Raw genomic sequence first — 13,188 nt, 5'->3', positions numbered from 1 at the left:
CCTTCCTGGCTGGCAGGTACCTAAACCTGCCTGCAAAGTTCCATATAACCAGGCAATGCCTACATGGTTCCATTCCCAAAAGAGGGAGCAGCTAGTCCTGTCTCGGTTCCCTAGCTTAGCCCACAGACCAGCAAATACCACTGTGACTGAGGCATTTCCCCCTCCTCCCTTAGTGCCAGCTCCCTGCCATCTTGGCTCCTGTCTTTAGCTGCTGCCAGCCTAGGTCGCCAGCAGGCCCTGCTTGGGAGCTATTCCAACACCTCCTGCTGGCTGAAAAGTGCAAATGCATCACCCAAAACCATGGAAAGGTAAGCTAGGTAAACAAGCATCTTCTTTCAAGTAATAGTACTTGATAATTTTAAACCTTAAAACTGACTAACAAATTTTGCATAATTCTTGTAATATGGCTGACAACATTACCTTACAAGAATTTAAAAACCTTTTTGCCTGTATGATGAATGACATTTTCCTGGAAATATATGACCTCCCTAAGGCATATCTGGCCTGTACCATTTTGGCACTCATTGTAATAATACACACAGTGTTCCAACACTAGTTTAATAATAAGAACAAAGATGAGTCATTATTGAGACTGATACAGGCTTTAAAAGAGGATTTACAGGCTTTCAAAATAGCAATGAAGGCTTACAAAAAAAGATTTTTTCTCTGGAATCTGCAAACCAGGATTTACAGGCTTTCAAAGATAGTAATGAAGGCTAACAGAAAAAGATTCTTTCTCTGGAATCTGCTAATCAGGATTTACAAAACAGGCTTGAATCAAAAATTGACTTTATTGACAATAAATGTGAACATTTAATGGATAGAATACTAACTCTCCAGACACTATAAGGAAGAAAGATTATCATTAATTGATGAGATAAGGTCCATGGAATCATGTGTTTCTGAAGAACATAAAAAATTCCATGATCCCATGAGAAATCTGGAGTCCCTTGCAGGAGAGGAGGCTCACTCCCTAGAAGAGACCAAGGTGCTCGTTTGCAAGCCCTGGAAGAAACTCTCAGTAAACATGACAAGGGACCTAATAAGCAGAAGGGCAAGACCATACAGGTTATAACATCTCTAAATGGCTCTCATACAATGGCTTATCCTGTTATCATCCATGAGAAACCAGCAGATGACACACACCCCGAGCCATATACGACATATACATTTACAACCAATTTCAACAAGGGACTTTAAAAATATAAAGGAAGCAGTAATTACATATGGGATACACTCCACATATGTAAAACAGATGTTAAACTCGTGGTCTACTTCACATAGAATCATTTCAAATGACTGGCATCAGTTAATTTCAGCTGAGTTTGGCTGAAACATTTGTCAAAAGATGGACTACTAAAAATGTGTTGGATATGTCTGATATCTCTTGGCTTAGTTTTGATGAAGGGCTTTTAAGGCTCAGGGAAATTGTAATAGTAGAGTGGCTATGCTGCTTAATACCTGTCCTTTCTTAATGGGAAAACACAGAAGACATAGCCTTCACAAATCACATAAGATGCAAAATGGTGATAGGAGCACCAGCAAATTTTAAAGGTTTTCTTATTGCCCCTATTCTTGTGCCAGACCTTAGGGAGGGACATACTGCTGCTCAATTCGATGAATTAAATGCATGTAGGCTTAATTGGGCTCTGAGATAGGAGAGGGTAAGTGGAAGCACTTAATTGTCAAAGGTAAAGTAATTATAGTTATTGTATTTGGCAGCACCGACAAAGTAGTGTCCACAATGGCCTAACATAAAAGGGTCAGCACAGGCAAAATTAACTTTATGGTGGCATCACTCATACTGAGTTTTTTATACTGGTTATTCAATCATTATGTTTCCAGGCACCAAATAGTTAAGAAGCATACAATTTTTTTTCTTTGATTTGTATAAGTAGAAAAATTCTGAAATGTCCTCATTTGTGTATGATACTCCATCCCATTTATCAAGTGACTCAGAAAACTACTTGCTTTGTCTGGGTTCTGGAACAGGAAAAGGCTTTACAATAGATCCAGGCTGCAATGCAGGCTGCTCTACTATGTGCACCATATGATACAGAATAACTAATGATACTTAAAGTATCATTGGCAGATAGAGATGCTGTTTGGAGCCTTTGGCAGTCCCTTAGAGATGAATCACAGAAAAGGCATTTGGGATTTTGGAGTGAGGCTTTACCAAAATCTACAGACAATTATTCTCCCTTTGAAAAATATCTCCATGTCTGCTACTGGACCTTAGTGAAAACTGAATGTTGACAGTGGACCATCAATTTACCATGTTACCTAAAATTTTTATCTTTAGTAGGATGTTATCTGACCTGCCAGTTCACAGATTAGGATATATACACTAGCAATCCATTATCCAATGGAAGTGGTATATATGTGATCAAGCCCAACATGGTCCTGAAGAAAAGTAACATATAGAAGTTGCCCAATTGCCTATGGTTTATACTCCTATTTCAAGGCCATCTCCTAGCAAAAAATGTACCTATAACCTCATGGGATGTTGCTTATATACATTTGACTGAGGAAGAGAAGATAATGGTGTTGTTTATGGATTGTTCTGCATGTTATGCAGGCACCATCCCTCAGTGAACAGCTGCAGAATTACAACTCCTTCCTGGGAGAGACCTAAAACATACCTGCAAAGGGAAATATTCTGAGTGGGCAGAACTTCTGGAAGTACACATTGTTATACATTTTCCTTGGAAGGAGAAATGGCCACATGTTCAATTCTTCATTGATTCATGAATTTAATTGGCTGAATGGTCATGGAATTAGAAAGAGCTTGACTGGATAATTGGTGAGAACAACTTCTGGGGAAGAAGTATGTGGATAGAGCTCTTAAATTTGGTAAAGGATTGGAAGATATCTATGTCCCATTTACATGCATATCAAAAGAAGCCTTCAGCTGAAGTGGAGTTCAACAATCAAGTGTATTGGATGACCTATTTTGTGGACAGTCAGCCTCTTTCCCCAGAAGTCTTTGTCATTGCCTAGTGGACCCATGTATAAAGTAGTTATGCTGGCAGAGCCTGAGATTATGCATGGACTCCACAACACAGATTTTCAATCACTAATGATGACCTGCCTGTGGCTGCTGCTGAGTCTAAGATCTGCCAATATCAAAAACTAACACTGAGCCCAATATATGAGACCATTCCCTGGCTAATTTAACCTTCTCATGCCCTTAATCCTAGAAGTTAAGAAAGGAATAAATGTATGCAGAGGGGTGACTGATCCAGATTACCCTGGGGTGGTTGGATTGCTTCTCCAAAAATAGAGGTAAGAATCAATATTTGTGTCGTGCAGGACATCATATAGGTTGTCTCTTGGTGCCACCCTGTCCTGTCTTTAACATCAATGGAAAAACACAACAGCCTAATCCTAGCAGAACATCAATGGACACAGACCTGTCAGGAATGAAGGTATAGGTCACTCCTCTAGAAAAAGAGTCAAGAACTATTGAGGTGCTTTCCTAGGGAGAAGAGATTACAGAATTGGTGGTAGAGGAAGGTAGTTATTAAACACTAGTTAAGGTCATGCAATCAAATGCAGGATCAAGGATTATAATTAACAGGAGTGTTTCTGACATATTTTGTTAAGAATGCATTTGTATAGATATTTGTGTTTTCTTTCCTCATTTTATTTACAGTGTGATGTAATCTCAGGTTAAACATTATTAATGGTTATCACATTTAAGTTTGAGATATTGAAAGAATATGACCCATGGTAAATTACACTTATTTTGTATTTGTAATGGGGTTATAACTGTGTGGGATAGTTCTGTCATGTTTATATATTATTTAGACCTGGTTTGGCTTTCATTTGGAAATTAACCATAATAACATAAGGAGATAAGATTCTCTGCCAAGCTGACAGGGAGCAGACTGTTGATGGCTATTTTTATCTGTCGAATGACCACATTGGGAATTAACTAAAACACAAAATTGGAGTGGTATACTTGTCAAGGATTGTGCCTAATTTGAAGTGGGAAGATCCGTTTCTACTCTGGATTTTAAAGTAGGAATATACAACTTCAACCCAAATATTTTGAGTTGGGTAAAACCCACTTTTTATCTGGGCCACACTTTCTGTTGAAAGCATATATAAGAACATGGATGAAGGAAACATTTGCTGTTTGCTTGCTTGCCTCAGCTAGAGAGCATGTCCATTCCTTCACTGGCATTAGAGCCTATTTTGGGATTCCCATGAAGACTGAGGACCTGATGAGATATCAGGCCTCATAGACTGAGCAAATTATGGATTATCTGACCTTCCTTTCATAGGAAGCCATTGTTGAATTAGTTGGAACAGAGCCTGTAAGTACTCGCAATAAATTCTCCATATATATACATACATACATACATAAATACATACATATATATATATGTATGTATACACACACACACACACACACACACACACACATATATATATATATATATAAAGTCATTCAATAATTTGTCTTATCCAAGGGAACCCTAACTAATATTCCATCTAAGCTGATGACTCCTGCCTTTACTTCTCCATTACTTTCCAGACATCAGTGAAGGATTTTCTTATTGCCCTATATATGACAGTGAGCATTGTTTAAATAGGCACTCTGGATGGATTCCCAAAATCTGTTGTACTCATCACATTGAATTCAGCATAAGAAGCCAGATCAGTTGTTGTTGAGATTCAATAATGGTAGTTAAGTTTACCTCTTCAGAGGTTGGAATGATGAGAGCAAAAGATAGATGTTTTCTAGTTACGTTAAGATAAAAGATACAAAAATAGCCAAACATTGCAAGGTCCTTTTTGTATTAAATATGATCTTCAATTTTGGAATTCCTAAAGACTCTACTCAAAGTCATTACTATTACTTTTTATTAGTACTCAGAAGCAATGAAGTGTTATGTTAGAGAAAATAATAGTATTTATGTGCACCAATTGAAACGTGTGAAAGTAATTTAACTAAACAATGTTATACATAGATTATTGTTTAAAAAGTAACACATAAAGGAATATATCTCACCAAGTGTTTATTGGATATACCCAGGCTCCTATGCTTGAAATCTTGATTCCCAGATGATGGTGTTGTTTTGAAATGTTTGAGAATCCAAAGAATGTACAGCTGTGATGGCGTCAAGCCTTGAATTTCATAGCCTATTCTTGTTTCCAGTGTTCTCCATAAACCTTATTCCACCGAGGCATAAGGAGATGAGGACCCCCAATGGCCCAGTCTTGCTCACATGGTAATGTCTGACACTAGCTCTTCCCCACCATGAAGGATTGTTTCTTCTTAAACCGCGAGATAAAATAAACCTTTTCTCTCTTAATTCCTTTCATTAGATGTTCTGCCATGGTATTGAGAAAACAACTTATGCCGCAAGGAATAAAACAATCTGAAAATTCAGCATAGTAAATTTTATGAAAACAATTAGAGGTACAGTAAAATAAAGACAAGCATGTGCTTCTTGGAAGATTTAATATTGTTGACATAACCAAATCTATAGGTTCAGTGCACTCTAGCAAAATATCAAATAGCATTTATTTTCAATACAAGTTATCAAAATTGTATTGACTAAAATTGGATCCAAAGACTTAAAAAAAAAAAATCTTGAAACAAAACCAAAGGGGGAAAAAAACAACAACCTGGAGCCGGAGTGTCCAGATGGTTGCAGCTGATGGACAATCATCCTACACCCTGTGAGGCGCCAGAGGTCCAGGGATGAACGAACCCTGGTGGACATTTCCACTGCTCAGACTGGAAGGGACTGGGTGCATTGGGAAGGGAAGCTCCTGCACAGATCACTGTGTGCAGAACCTTGGAGAACACCCCAAGGCGTCTTCTCTGAATCAAACTATGGTGAAAGATGTTTTGCAAAGGCAAGAAGCAACACAGCAGCAGCAGTTCCCAGAGCAGTGAGATCAGCATGAAAAGCAAATCTGTGGATTCCAGACTTAGTGGTCTCTTGAGATCCAGCACCATTGTCAGCCTTGATACGGACTCCACCAAAATCTCAGGACAAAGCAACAATTTAGATACGTGTGCCAAGTTTTGAATAAAGTATGTTGGTGCCATCGAGAAACTGGACTTGTCTCAGGGGAAGAGTCTCCAAGGACCATTGGACCTGATAAATTATATAAATGTCACCCAGCAAGATGGAAAGCTGCTTTTTGTTCCCCTGGAGGAGGAGTTTATTCTGGGTGTTTCTAAGAACGGCATAAAAGTCTCAACCACGGATCAGCATGACGTTTTGCATAGGCATGCCCTATATTTAATCATCCAGATGGTGTGCTAAGTCGATGGCCTGGGAGGCGGGAAGAGCTTGCTGGCACTCAAGACCATAGATGCTGGCAATGAAGAATGCAGCCCGTGGGTTTGCCTGTGTAACAGGCTGGAGCAAGCCCAAGCAATCTGCAAGGTTTTATCCACAACTCAATGTTGACATCCGCCAAGTCCTGAACTCTGCAGTCAAGTGGAAGCTGACCTTGAGAGCTCACCTGGTCCTCCATCTTTCAGCTTTCCATATGCAGTGGTGAACTATTAGAGGCTGTAATGACATGACCCAGTTTTCTAAAGAAAGTGCAATGTGTAAAATATCAGTCATCATTAAAAGTCATTAACAGCAAACAAACAAACAAACAAACAAACAAAAAAACCCAAACCAAAACAAAACAAAAAGCCAAAAACCAACCTCTCAAACAAAGCCAAAGGAATCACATTGTTTTTCTTGAAGCATAGGACACAGAGGAATCCAGATAGGAGAGACCTAGCATTATCCCCCTTGGCTACCTTTCACAGGACTAGAAAGGGCTGTTCTGTCTCCTGTTGTTCATTGTAACACTCTTCACAATAGTCTTGAGAGGAATCGACAGAGATGTCCATTACCTTGTGACTCGGTAGAGATCTTGTGGTTAATAAATTTCAGGAAACACTATTTGGCCCTTAAAGAAAGAAGAAATAAAATAAAATAAAATTAAAAACAAGAAAAAAGTAAAATGCTTAAACTTGGCATATTTTCAAGTGTCATTCCAAATGTTTATATTCATGCCTGTAGACTACTATCACTTTCAGTATGGGGTAGAGACAAATCATTTTGCAGAGGCTGATAGTTAATCCAGAGATTGACTCCTGGTCAAAGTCCTGAGAACAAATGACCTGTGAATGCTCAGCCATAAATAGGACATCTATGTTATCTCTTACCAGGCTCTAAGTACCTCTCAGGAAAAAAAAAAAGGTGTATATAATTTCAGAGCAGTAGAATGGGGAAGGGGTACCATGCAGATACAACATGGTCATTACAATCCTGACACTCAGCAGCCATGGATTCCTACCCAAGATTGGACCTTTCAACATTCTATTGGTAGAGGAAGTACCCATACATCACAAAATTTCTTGAGGATCTAATGGCTATTACTGGCTAGTAGAGGAGGGGACACATTTTTTTTCAACAATGTAGCCTTTAGGGAATTAGGATGATGAACAGGGTTCAGAGGGAAAGAAATGAATAAAAGAGGGTAATGGGCATGAATATAATCAGTATATATTGTATTTATGAATGAACTAACAAAGCAAAAATAAAAATTAAAATTAAAAAAATACAACATACCTGTGATTTATAGTCACATGGGTGGGACAGGAGATCATTACATTTAATAAAGCAGCTGTAGAAAAGCAAAGAGCCCATAGTGTTAATTATATTTCATGAAAAAGAGTTAATATTTCAGAACTGGAAAGTAAAAATCCAATTCTCAGCAAGTTGGAAGAGTAGGTGAGATACAAGGACACAGAAAACTTACATTAGATGATTATTAATGACTTGTGATTCTTACAAATCACCAACTGGAGAAAACTACTCAGAGATACTGCTGGTTACTGAGGCTTGCATTGTCAATTGCTCTAAATAGGACCTGAAGTGACAATTCCCACACTTTGAGAAGGTGAGGTCACAGAGTTACCAGTCTTTATCTCAGCTTTGCTTTGTACCTCCCATATATCCAAATGGACAATCAAGCTGGTATGGAGACTGAGTCAGGTGAGCAATATAATCTTAGGGTAGTCTGTAAGGGAAGTGAGCCTTTCATTTTTACTGTAGCCAACAATGACTTTAGGAAAGAACAAATCCACTACAAAACTCATTAACAAAGAAATCAATTCCAAGATATGAGATAGCTGAGTTATTAAGAAAATGGAATAACATATGACCTTGTGCCAATCTTGTTGTGACTCATATTTTATTTCCTTGATAATGGCTTTTTAAAAATAATCTACCTGAATTTTGACATCTGAGGGCTATAAAGCCACTCTGCTACTCAGATGTTATAATAGAAAAGATAATCAAAAAATTCAAAGTTTCTATAAGCTTGACTTTTAAATTATCATGATGATAATAAAGAGAAGAGTGGGAAGGCTAGCGAGAAGGCTGATAGTTAAGAGCACTTCCTGCTGTTACAGAGGACCAGGGTTCAATTCCCAGCCCTACACAACAGTTCACAATGGTGTGTAAGTGTACCTTAAAGAGGCAGAGGCAGGTAGGCAGAATGGCATGGACGACGGCTGCAATTGTAATAAAAACCAGAAACGGAGCTACCACCCACTGAGGAGTCAATGAAAATAAGCTCCTAATCAAGAGCTTGGAACAGGGATGCCTTTAATCCCAACACTTGAGGAATGAGCCATCTCCATGGGATGAGACCAGAAGGGAGCTACACACTGTCTGAGGCCAACCCAGAGCCCAGCTGCTGATCCTGTGTAACCCAACAATTTGGAGGTGTTGCTGAGACCACCATACTCAGTTGAAATCCATCCGGGAGAGGAATCAGAAACCTACAGTTTGCAGCCTGAGGAAATAAGAACAGCTGAGAAGTTGATAAATGAGCAAAACATGACCTGAGAACACAAAAAAAGGCACTGCCCAACCACCTAAACAGATCACCAGAATCATTAAGTATACATTTCACTGACTGAGAACTGGTAAGCTCCCATTTCCAGACCAGCAGATCAAGTCTCTAACTCCTAGGCCCTACCCATTGGAGTCCTAGTGACCAGACAGCTACCTTTCCCTACTCTACCATCCCTCCACAAAAAAAAAACTCAAACAAGAAAACAAACAAACAAAAAAACTAACCCCTATGAACCTAACAACCACCGAAGCCATAAGCACACCCTACATCAACCTGGAAAACTGCTCCCAGAGACAGAACCCACTAACACTGATTTGACTAAGCTGATCATGAAGAAACAGAGCCCAACAGCACCAATTTAACAAAAAATCCTAGTGAACCAAGACTAACAATTAGAACAAGAGAGGCACCTTCATACACAGATACTGCCTGTACTGAACAGAGGAAAAGATGAGTAGACACCAGTGCAAAAACACAGGCAACCTGCATGGGACTAAACTAGGCCCACTGAATGTGGGTGACTGTTTTGTGTCATGATCTGTTTGTCAGATCCATGGCAGCAGGACCAGGACCTATCCCAGGTGCATGACCTGACTTTTTGAGATCCATTCCCTGTGGTGGGATACCTTGCTCAGCTTTGATACAATGGGGAAGGGCTAGGCTCTCCTTCAACTTGGTATGCCAGACTTTGTTGACTACCATAGGAGGCCTTACCCACCCTGAGGAGTGGATGGGGGTATAGTGGGAGGGAGGTGAGGAGGCAGGAGAAAGGGAAGGAGGGAGAATTGGGGTTGATATGTAAAATGAAAAAAAATTTAATACATAAATATATTGAAAAAAGTTTACCAACCAAAAAAAAAAGCCCAGGACCAGATGATTTCAGTGCAGAATTCTATCAGACTTTCAAATAAGAACTAATATCAACACTCTTCAAATTATTCCACACAATAGAATCAGGGGGAACACTACCAAGCTCTTTCTATGAAGCTACAATTACCGTGATTCCTTACCCAAAGAAAGATGCAAAAAAGAAAGAGAATTACAGACCAATCTCCCTCATGAACACTGATGCAAAAATACTGAACAAAATATTGGCAAACCAAATACAAGAATACATCAAAAAAATATCCATCATGATCAAGTAGGTTTCATCCCAGGGACACAAGGATGGTTCAACATATGAAAATCTGTCAATGTAATATACCATATAAACAAACTCAAAGGAAAAAAATGACGTGATCCTCTCATTAGATGCTGAAAAAGCCTTTGACAAAATCCAACACTCCTTCCTGATAACGGTCTTTGAGAGATCAGGAATACAAGGAACATTTCTAAACATAATAAAGACAATTTATAGCAAGCCAACAGCCACTATCAAATTAATGATGAGAAACTCAAACCAATACCACTAAAATCTGGAACAAGACATGGCTGTCTACTTTCCCTATATTTTACTCAATTAGTACTTGTAACTAAAGAGTTTCTCTCTGGGTCCCATCAAACCACAGCAGTCCTGCAGCCCACTTATAAAATAAACACACAGACACTTATATTATTTAAACTGTTTGGCCCAATGGCTCAGGCTTCTAGCTAGCTGTTTTTATATTTTAAATTAACCAATTTCTATTAATCTATACATTGCCATGTGGCTCATGGCTTACCATTACCTTACATCTTCCTAGTCATGGCAGCAGCTGGCCATCTCTCTCCACCCCAGCCCTTACCTCCCAGAATTCTCTTCTCTCTTGTCCTGCCTATACTTCCTGCCTGGCCACTGGCCAAACAGCATTTTATTTATACAGAGTGATATCCACTTCAAGTACTAGAAGTTCTAGCTAGAGCAATAAGACAACACAAAGAGATCAAAGAGATACAAATTGGAAAGGAAGAAGTCAAACTTTCACTATTTGCAGATGATATGATAGTATACATAAGTGACCCAAAAAATTCTACCAGGGAACTCCTAGAGTTGAAAAACTCATTCAGTAAAGTGTCAGGATACAAGATCAAATAAAAAAAAATCAGTAGCCCTCCTGTACATAAATGATAAAAAAGGGCTGAGAAGGAAGTCAGAGAAACATAACCCTTTACAATAGCCACAAATAATATAACATACCTTGGGATAACACTAACTAAACAAGTGAAGGACCTTTAAATCTCTAAAGAAAGTATTTGAAGAAGATATCAGAAAATGCAAGGATATCCCATGCTCATGGATAGGTAAGATTAACATAGAAAAAATTGCAATCTTACCAAAAGCATCTACAGATTCAATGCAATCTCCATAAAAATCCCAACACAATTCTTCACAGACTTGGAAAGAAAAATACTCAACTTCATATGGAAAAACAAAAGACCCAGGATAGCTAAAAGAATCCTGTATGTTAAAGCAACCTCTGGAGGCATCAACATTCCTGACCTCAAGCTCTATTTTGAGATACAGTAATAAAAACAGCCTGGTACTGATATGAAAAGCAATATACAGACCAATGGAATCAAACTGAAGACCCTGATGTTAATCCACACACATCTGAACACTTGATTTTTGACAAAGAAGCCAACACAATACAATGGAAAAAAGAAAGTATCTTCAACAAATGGTGCTGGCATAACTGGATGTCTATATGTAAAAGATTGCAAATAGATCCATATCTGTCACCGTGCACAAAACTCAATTCCATGTGGATCAAAGACATCAACATAAATCCTGTTACACTAAATTTAAAAAAAGAGAAGGTAGGAAATACTTTTGAATTCATTGGCACTGGAGACCACTTCCTAAATATAACACCAACAGCACAAACACTAAACACAACAATTAATCAATGGGACCACTTGAAACTTTTGCAGGGCAAAAGATATGGTCAATAAGACAAAAAGACAGCCTACAGAATGGGAAAAGATCTTCACCAAGCACACATCTGACAGAGGATTGATTTCCACAGTATATAAAGAACTCAAGAAATTAGACATCAAAATAGTGAACAATCCAATTAAACAATGGGCTAAAGAGCTAAACAGAGAATTCACAAAACAAGAATCACAAATGGCTGAAAGACATTTAAAGAAATGCTCAGTATCCTTAATTATCAGAGAAATGCAAATCAAAATGAGTCTGAGATACTACCTTACACCTGTCAGAATGGCAGTGATCAAAAACACTAATGACAATCAATGTTGAAGAGGATGCGGAGCTAAAGGAACACTACTCCACTGTTGGTAAGAATGCAAACTTGTACAATCACTTTGGATGTCAGTATGGTGGCTCCTCAGAAAATTGGCAATCGAAATACCTCAAGACACAGCCATACCACTCTTGGGCATATACCCAAGGAATGCTCAATCATACCACAAAGATACATGCTCAACTATGTTCATAGAAGCATTATGGATGACTGTTGCTTATAATAAGATTTGGTTTTGTTCAATTACTGAGCAACCCTCAATGAAATATTACACTATTAAGGTAAAAATTCATACTGTATCAAACTGATAATAGAAAAATAAATAAATTAATTAATCTAAACAAATAAAAAAGAGGTTGGGGATTTAGCTCAGTGGTAGAACTCTTGCCTAGCAAGCACAAGGCCATGGGTTGGATCCTCAGCTCCCCCCCACAAAAAAAAAGAAAAAAGAAAAGAAAAATTTGAGCTATTAAAAAAAAAACAGGGTTGGGGATTTAGCTCAGTGGTAGAGTGCTTGCCTAGCAAACACATGGCCCTGGGTTTGATCCTCAGCTCTGGCAAAAAACAAACCAACCAACCAACAAACAAACGTATTTTTGCTAAAGCTAAAAGAGGAAACTAGGAGTTGATCCTTCCTCTCCACATTCTATTCTTTCCCTTGTATTATATATTTTAAATTTTTATTGGTATATTCTGCTGGAGTATCCACTACAGACAAGCACTGCAGGGCTCCAATTGCAATTCACCCTCTGGAGCGATGGAAGGATCTTTCTACTAACACTTGGAGGGGAACCTGCCTAGGACAATTTTAAGAGCCATGCCATATTGCCTGCCTGAGTTAAGTTTCTGTTGTCCAGTAATGAGCCACTAACCAGAAACTTTTGACATGCCTGGACAAGTCTTGATTTATTAGAATATAACTTAACATTTCCTTATCTTTCTGCTATAGTGACCATTAGTAACAATGTTTTGTGGTTAGGTTGCTTCGTTGTGTTGCTTGGCAACTCGACAGTGCCCTGATCTTTTCCCATAGGCAGTTTCCTGGTCTGCTTACTATAAAAATCACCTGAGAAAAACAAAATTTTGCAGTTTGGTCAGAATACTGTAT

General features: G+C 38.5%; 1 pseudogene; it reads left to right on the top strand.

The window, feature by feature from the left end:
- The first annotated feature begins 5,861 nt into the window (after nucleotides 1-5,861).
- On the top strand, nucleotides 5,862-6,454 carry LOC118574985 (annotated as a pseudogene).
- Nucleotides 6,455-13,188: the final 6,734 nt, after the last annotated feature.

The sequence above is a fragment of the Onychomys torridus genome, unplaced genomic scaffold (assembly GCF_903995425.1).
Source record: "Onychomys torridus unplaced genomic scaffold, mOncTor1.1, whole genome shotgun sequence".
Lineage (NCBI taxonomy): Eukaryota > Metazoa > Chordata > Mammalia > Rodentia > Cricetidae > Onychomys > Onychomys torridus.
This window is presented reverse-complemented; position numbering and strand designations above follow the sequence as displayed.